The following is an 8,665-nucleotide window of genomic DNA, read 5'->3' as shown; positions in this document are numbered from 1 at the left end:
ACCCAGCCCTTCTCCCAGTAATATCCATCACTGGTTCTGGGGCAGGAGCTTTTCTCATAGCTTCCCTGAGTCCTAGGGATATTGTAGTGATGCTTCATTTGCACTTAAACTGAAAGTGGACCCAAGATGTGGGAAAGAGAGAACCTTCATTGAACAGCTATGTGTCAAATATGCTACATAGATGAGCTCATCTCATCCTCCCAAAGGAAGCTGTTTACTCCCGTTTTACAAATGAGAATACTGAGATTTTGAGAAATTAAATCTTTCCCCTTGTTCACTCAGCCTATAATGCTTGGAGTGGAAACAAAAGAGACAGATATAGGAACTTACTTTAAATAAGGTTAACCTCACACCTATATTAAAGCTTCTTGGTTAATTAATTTTCTAGGCTTTAACTCTTCACTTTATCAAATTTCTACATAATAATGAAATTTAACATGTACATATCACATACAAAGTGCCAGACGGTGTTCTGAACACTTTACATCCATCTTAATTCAATCCTGAGAACAACCCTATTTTATAGATAAATGAACTGAGGCACAGAGAAGTTAAGGTTACATTAGGGACCTCATACGTGGTGCAGTGTTTATTCAAACCTAGCTCCTCTGGCTCTAGAATCTACCAACAAGCCAACAATACACTGAGTTCAGAGGGAAACCTCGTAGGACAAACATTCAATTACAGAGCTTAAGATCTAGAATGTCTTGATTTTATAGTTAACTTGGTAACCTTTTGACAGTTTTGAACAAGGTCATGACTATGACTCAGATTTACTGCTTCACAGTCTTTCTGTTGTAATGCAAGTACTGGGTGGTTGGTAGTTGTTGTACTCTAAGGGATAGTTTAGGAGCCAAGGAAAATGGTGACAAATGAGACATGTCACTGAGGCCAGAAGTGTCTCTTCAAAGCTGTAGAGCCTGGGCAGCCCATACACCCCCATCGTTAGCGTCTCTCCACTTGGCCGATTTTCCAGCAGGAAGCCTGTCTGTGCAGATGAACTCCTTCAGCCCCTAAAGCCTCCCGTGTTTCCTGGAGCTCGGAGTCTCCCTGGTGCCAGGAAACAACATTGTGCTGCCAGCATGTATTTATCACTCCTGAAAAAAATGTTTCTCCACTCCGGGCTAACTGAAAAGAAAAGCACAAAATCCAAGTTTGCAGCCAGTTACCTCTGCTGATGTCACAGTGGCAGCCAGGTAGCGTGATGAATGCAGGGAAAGAGCGGTATGTTCAGACTAGAGATTGAATATTATAATTTTCGGGGCAATAAAATTGTCATCTCAATTTCTTGATGAAAGCAAAAAGAGAAATGTTAAATTCACAAAGCTGTGACAGGGAATTCAGAACCACCCACAAACAAACGTCTGACTTGCATGCTCACTTTACTTTCTGTTCTCATCCATCCTTTCTTGCCCACCTGGAAGGGAAAAAAAAGAAAACATCAATAAATAAACAAGTACATGCCTACACAGACACACGTATGTGTGTAATAATAATGATTGGTGTAGTGAGGGGCTCACAGTCTCTAGAGTCAAGATTTCTATTTAATCACAGGACAAAACTAGCAAAGTCAGCACAGTGAGAAAGTCCTGTTGTATCTTTCCCTCCTTCTTGCCCTTTCAGGCTTTGCTGCTTTCCTGATCCTATCAGCTAGGACATGTACAGAGGCCATCATCTCATGGCTATCGAGGAGTGATGGCTGTCTGTCGCCAGCGGGGATGGGGTACTGCTGCCTAGAGATAAAGAGTTCTCAGTATCATTAATAAGGCTCCAAGAGACTCTCATCCTTCAATTTTGCTCCAACCTGCTAGCTTTAAATATAGCACTCTAGATGTATATTTCATGCGCCCTTTCATGTGGTGTGTTGCTTTAGGACATGCTTTTTTTTCCCTCTAAATTTATCTTGGCTCTGGTTTCCCCACTGAGAATTAGCTATTTTTCGTGGCTAAAGATGTCTTTTTCCTCCTCCTTAGTTTGTGGATTTTCATGACTGTGCCTTCAGATAAAATGAAACATGTTAGTATAGTGTCCCAGCCTTTTCTCTTTTCTTAGACAAAGAGTCCTAGCAACAACAATTATAAAAAAAAATTTCTAGCATGTTCAAACCAAAATTTTGACCAAAGCCAATAACGCAAAAGCATCTGCAGGTAATTTGTTTTACCAGAGAGCCCAAGTTGAAGTCAGACACAAATGTCCTTGTCTGTATTTTTCTTTATAGAAATAATTTAATTGGGGAGTGGATTCACTCCGAGTTGCCTTTTTGTCATTATTATTGTTTACTATTTTCTTTTGCTGAGCCATCTGACCTTTGAGATTACTGCTATAAAATCCTATTTCCGTGACAGACTATATCAACATCATCCTGGGCTGTCTGGCATAAATAGCCCAAGTTCCTTTACTTTCGGCAGATAGCTTCTGCACCTCCCTGAACAATTCCTTGGAAAATCCCTTCGGCATCCCTGCTCTTTTAATCAGTCCTGCACACATGAAACAGCTGGATCTCTGATTTGGCTCAGGAACAGAAAAATGGAGCTAGAGCCTTTTCATGCCTTGGAAAAGGAGAATATAAAGTGGTGGGGAAACCAGAGTCTTAAATTATCATTGTTTCCAGTACCAACAATGATGAGTGAGACTTTTGGCAGAACCAGGGGGAAGGAATCAAACAGAACTCAACTCACTTAAGAATTATTGCCAAACTGAAAGATTGAGTTTCACTTAAAGGAAGAGTTGAAAACCCCAAGGGCATAGCTGTAAGATAGAAAAAAGATTTCAGTTGTCTTTTATCTCTTGAAAATATTTGATTTGGGGAATTTAGAACCACAGTCCAAGCAGCATTAAGATTAGACTGAACAGCGAATTTTTTCCAACCTCTGTATCTCCACAAAAGTGGAGTTTAAGGGTGCTCGGACTGGTGAAATGAGAGAAAAGAGTAAGGAGAGTAGGCATAGTTGCAAGAGCACCCACACCTCCTTCACAGGCTCTGTGCCCACGGTGTTTAGTGCAGCTGCTTTCAGGGCCACAGCAGGCTCATAATCACGGATAATGAGGCAGCCGCTGAGATTAGGGAAAACAGAATCTGGACCATGAGAGATCGTTGGTTAATCTAGTCCATTCACCAATCATTCATTCTTCTCACACATCTACAACTTGAGCAGAGGCAAAAGAGCCTCATAGGTGACTTCAGGTACGATTCTTTGTTGTCTATCATATGCCATGAATGTACTCCTTTGCCTTCTCCAACAGCAAAGGATGTGGGAGAACATTGTAGTTCCAGAGTGACCTAATAGGGCTGATTCTGAGAAATCAATATATTATATTACCTTCTCTATGTAATGGGCCTAAAGGAAAGCAGACCCAGTGAGAATTTGTTCTTAGCAAATGAGCAGAAGAGAGTATTATCTCCGGGCTTTATTTATGCTTCTCCAGGCTTTTTTTGCTTTGTTTTGTTTTTTGATCTTTTTTTCTTAGTTTAAGATGCTCCTAGGAAAATGGTATAAATAATTAGTCACTATTTATAGGCATGCAAAGTCTTTATCCTTATTAAAGCAAATGAAAACATTTTTTTTTTTTTTTGGTTTCTAATGTCAGAGTATTGCCCATATACAATTATTAGAAGATGTGCTACCTTTCTAATATTTACTAAAACAGATCAAAATTTCAGATCTCTGTCTCTATTCCAGGAAAACTGATGGCTTCAGGAAATACTATGTCTTCTAAACTATTGAATACTGCAGCCTTCAAGTGCTAACTGTAAAAGCCAGCAGTTTCTCAAACTACAGTGGCCAAAGAAGGCAGATATGTGAGAGAAGTAATGTGGAAGACAAAGCCAACAGACCATTGCTTACATTCTATCTCTGTCTATGCAATCTTGGGACATCCCACTGAAACTCGGTTTTTTCCTCTAAAAACTGGGGATAACAGTAGCTTTCTACTTTATAGAATAATTGTGATTTAAAAAGACAGAGTCCATGAAAATGTTTCAAAAAATAAAGTGCCATACGACTATGAGATGTTACTTTGAGACAAAGAATATTTTTGTATCCACTCCCCTATGAGTTGCAAGAAACGTTTTAGCATATGTAAGTACATATACACGTACATATATGTGTCTACATGCACATATATACATTTATGTATTTTGGGGGAGAGGATCTCTAGTTTTCATCAGCATTTCAACGGAAGTCATTTTCTAAAATTGGTTAAGAATCTCTGCTCTAGATGGGGTTCCACATCATCAGTCATTAGAAAAATATGCAAATTAAAACTACTAGCAGTTACCACTACATGCCCAGTAGGATGGCTATTATCAAAATGATGAGCAATACAGAATTTAGGTGAGGGTGTAGAGAATCTGGGACATTCATAATGCTGATGAGAATGTAAAACGGTACAGTCACTTTGGAAAACAGTTTTGTGGTTTCTTATAAAGTTAAAGATAAACTTACCATATGGCCCAGCAATTTCACTCTTAGCAATCCACCAAAGAAAATGAAAACATATGTCTACACAAAGACCTGTGCACCAATGTTCACAGCAGCATTATTCAAAATAGACCAAAGCTGGAAAGAAAAATCTCCATCAACTTGTGAATGGATAGACTAAATGAGGCATATCCATATAATAGAATATAGCTCAGCAATAATAAGGAACGAAGTAGTAATAAGTGCTACAGCATGAATGAAACTTTGAAAACATTACGCTAAGTGCAAGAAGCTAGTCACAAAAGACCATATAGTATATGATTTTACTTATATAAATTGTCTAGAAATGGCAAATTTATAGAGACAGAAAAGAGATCTGTGACTGCCTATGATTGGAGGGGTAAGGATAGCAATTGAACACAAAATGACTCAAAGAAAATTTAAAGGATGACGGAAAAGTTCTAAAACTACATTGAGGCAAAGGTTTTACAACTCCATAAATTTGTTTTAAATTACTGCATTATACATGTACGTGAGTGACTTCATGGTATGTAAATTATACCTCAATATAGCTGTTTTTAACAAAGACGTAAATAATAGACAGGATGTTCTGAGATATAACAGTAAAATAAATAGAAATAACAAAATATCTGTCATGGTTTAGCCTTATATACATACCACGATATTTTAAACTACAGTCATTTAAAGAAAAGTGGTCTTTATTCTATGCTGCAGTTTCCTCATCTGTAAAATAGAGATGATAAAAGGAACTAATTTATTTGTGAAGATAAATCAGTTAATATATGTAAAGTTTTTATAAGAGATCCTGACAGAATAAGCATGAAATGCATACTAACTATAAACACTAACTAGAGATCTCATGTCACTACCAACCACACATATTTTGTAATATCAATTTCCTTTTTCTTATAGGAAAAATGAACATTAAAAATTAATGATACCTTCCTAAGTTGACATAAATATAATGCATATTAATAGAAGCTATTCAAAGGGATGTGGGAAAATATCATAGCTGGAAATTCGAAGTATCATGGAATGTATCATAGAGAACATAATCTACAAATATTCAATTGGGTTTTATTTTTATTTCAGAATAAGCAATTGATCCCCAAAAATAACTTTAATTCTCCTTTCCTCTCTCATTTTCTCCCTTGTCTGCTTAGTTGCAGTGCCCATGCTGAACCTCTTCCTTGTGTCAATTACAGGATGAAGGAAAATGCTTGCCTCTAGAGATGATAAAATTGGAAGGTGCAGAAGTTGGCATTGATAGCAGTTTGGGAAAACCATTTGTGTTTAACTGTGTGCCTCAGTCTGGAAATAGAACTTTTTGCCTCTGTGCAACCTCAAACCAAGAAATGAAAAGGTAATTCACTAATCTTTTTTCTTATCAGTTTCACTTTGGCTGGGGAAACACTTCTTCAACAGCAGTCTTATATATTCTTGGGACTGGAAGTAGGGTAAGGAATAGCAAATTTATAACGGCAATCAATAGTCAGTTTCTTAGGTATGAGAAGTTTGGTTCTTCATTATTCTCCCAGTTTTTTCCTAACAGAATTTCTAAAGAACAGAAGCATTTTATCCTAACTCATGTATTTTAGATCTCCACATTTTCTAAAACAAAATTCAACACTGCCATGGTTCATATCTAGCTTCCCCCAGAATTACCAAATTTATATATTTTAAGCTAATTGGATGGATAGTGCCAGGTTTCAAAATAATTTAGTAGGGTTACAACTTACCTTCATACTCTACAGTGAGGTGAACAAAATAAATGATAACAATGTAGCTTTGTGGAGAATGACTCCAGCTGACATTTTGTAAGATTTCAACCCAGCTGGAGGGTAGACTTGTGCAGGCATTCTAGAAGGTAACCTACTGACTCAGGGCATTCAGTGACTTTTGATCATTGTTCAGTGTATCACCCTGAGGGAATGGAGATCACTGGTCAATCCAGTGAGTCAAGTGAAAACTGTCATTTAAATACTGTTAATTTAGGGTGAGGGGTGGGATAAAGTAGTGGTGAAGGTGACAATGACAAACAGGTAAGGGGTCAACAGTGTTTAGTGTCAAGGGCATAACTCTTAAAGAGAATTTGGACTCAGCTCCAATTTTAAAGAAAGCCCTAGGTCTGAAACCTCTTAGGCAAACAATATCCAGTCCCTATTTGTGGAACATTGTGTAACAAATGCATGTTGCTTTAAAGGACAAGCAGGGAAATCTGATGATAGTGACTTGGTTGTATTTTACTTCATGGGCAAAATATTTCTTTGGATAGCTATTATGTCCAGATACTGTTTTAAGTTCTCTACAGACTATTAGTAAGATTGAGCACAAGTTCTTGACTTTAGAAAAGCCCTGAACCAAGAATATAGAGCATTTATTCCAACATTTTAATGCAAAAATAGAAATTAAGAAGTGCTATAGGAAAAGCTTAAGTGGCATAGAAATTGAGGGTACGGAGAGGTCTCTGGCTATGGGGAGGAGGGAGTTATGAAGAGTGTGGTTCAGGATAGGATAAGCATACAAAAGAAGAAATGGAACAGAAGAAGGCAGAGGGAATAAATCAAGCATCTGGGAGAAGAGCAAGCAGTACGGTTTGATTGGAATTTATGGAGTTTAAAAGAAAATCTGAAAGGATTGGCAAGCTGGGGTGAGGTGGATAGGCTGATACATGGCTAAGGAGATAGGACTAAGAAAATTCAATTTATCAAGCAGAGGTTCTAAAGAGTGCACTAAAGGTGGCCACTGTGTCCAGAATACACTTGGGGAGGGGGCTCGAAACAGTGACTCTTTACCAGTCTTTACGTATTTTAATAGCCAGTGCCTTACAGTTAAGACACTAGTTGTTATCGGCCTCGCTGGTGTTAACAAATTCACATACCTTGCTAAATATAAAAAGTGCATGAGTTTCCTCTTAGGTGCTAATTAAACTATAGTAAAGGAAAAAAATAAAAAATAATTTATTTTAAATATGCCTGGCGGGAGAGGGATGCTGCTACATAGTAATACCAATTTTGTAAGAACGTGTTGCCCTTCAACCAGGAATTTAGAACAGTGAAATCCCTCTGAGCCTCAGGCCTGCTCTGTCTGAAGGACAGAGGCCCCCCAAGAAGAGCACTTCTCATTTTACTGTCTTTCAGGTGGCTTGAAGCGATGGACAAAGCAGCCCACCCTATCCGCCAGGTAAGGTGTTTTTGATATTTATCTCCCCTTCAATGCTTTTCTCCTCAGAGGGGGAAAGGATCAAGTTAGATTTCACACACAGTCAACCCTGGGACTTCTCAGATCTCCTCTAAAAGCTGGGAAAGAGGATTTTAAGTCAACAGGATTTCTTACTGAGTATGGAGAGCTTGCATTCCTGATGCTCTTTTTATTTTCAGGGATTCATATGACATTTCTCTCAGTGAGCTCAGTGGGGAGACACAAACTGGGGTGAAATTTCTGTTTCACACAGAGCAGTCCAGTAGTTTCCCATGAGGTTAAACTATTGCTGCCGATTTATTTTCATTCCCTAAGCACAAGATGCCAGGGACGTCCTGGGATAGTGCTGTTGGCGAGCAGCTTACTACAAAGTGAGTGTCCTATGTTCAGAAATGCAGTGCTTTATGTTCATATCTTTGTTTTGGAGACATTAAACCAGCTTTCACTGTTTCTGCCTGTTCATGACTCTTAGCTTGGGGACCACTGCCCCAAGGCATTTGAAACCCCGCTTTCTGAGGTTATAGATTTCTTTTAAATATATTCATTCCCTCACAAAATGGCATGCAAGCAGAAAGCATTGACTGTCAATTATCTTTTGTATATATTTTGGCCCCTGTATATTTGGGAAAATTTGGATCATTTGAGATTGAATGCACTGCCCTGTGCCCTGTAACTGTCCTTTCAGAACAATCACTGGCAGTATCATATGACAAACAGCAGGACTTCTGTTTCATTTTACCTGGAACACAATGCTCAATACATTCATCCATCTCTCTTCAATGCGTCATCCTAATAAGCCTTGATATTTTTAAGAAGGTCTATTCAGCTAATGCACTCAGAGTGTCTGTATCAGAGTGAAAAGGGAACACCCAAACTCCTAGTAGGCTCTCACTTCACAGCAAAGAATAAAGCTAGCTCTACATTCTGAAACCTTTTGTACTTACTGCCTTGTTAAAACTGAAGAGCAAAAATGGAACCAAATAAAAAAGAGGAACTGGCCAGCAGCAGAGCAGGGCATTCTG

The 8,665-nt window shown here is 38.3% G+C and overlaps 1 long non-coding RNA gene across 1 annotated transcript in view; it reads right to left on the bottom strand.

The window, feature by feature from the left end:
* Positions 1–551: 551 nt before the first annotated feature.
* LOC111731846 overlaps positions 552–8,665 on the bottom strand; it is a 21,066-nt gene continuing 12,952 nt past the window's right edge. The window contains exons 2-3 of the long non-coding RNA XR_002777349.1: positions 3,321–3,480; positions 552–1,417 (exon numbers count right to left, since the gene is read on the bottom strand). This is a non-coding gene — a long non-coding RNA (uncharacterized LOC111731846). The remainder of the gene's footprint in view (positions 1,418–3,320; positions 3,481–8,665) is intronic.

This window comes from Pteropus vampyrus, unplaced genomic scaffold (genome assembly GCF_000151845.1).
Source record: "Pteropus vampyrus isolate Shadow unplaced genomic scaffold, Pvam_2.0 Scaffold11, whole genome shotgun sequence".
In the NCBI taxonomy this organism is placed as follows: Eukaryota; Metazoa; Chordata; class Mammalia; order Chiroptera; family Pteropodidae; genus Pteropus; species Pteropus vampyrus.
This window is presented reverse-complemented; position numbering and strand designations above follow the sequence as displayed.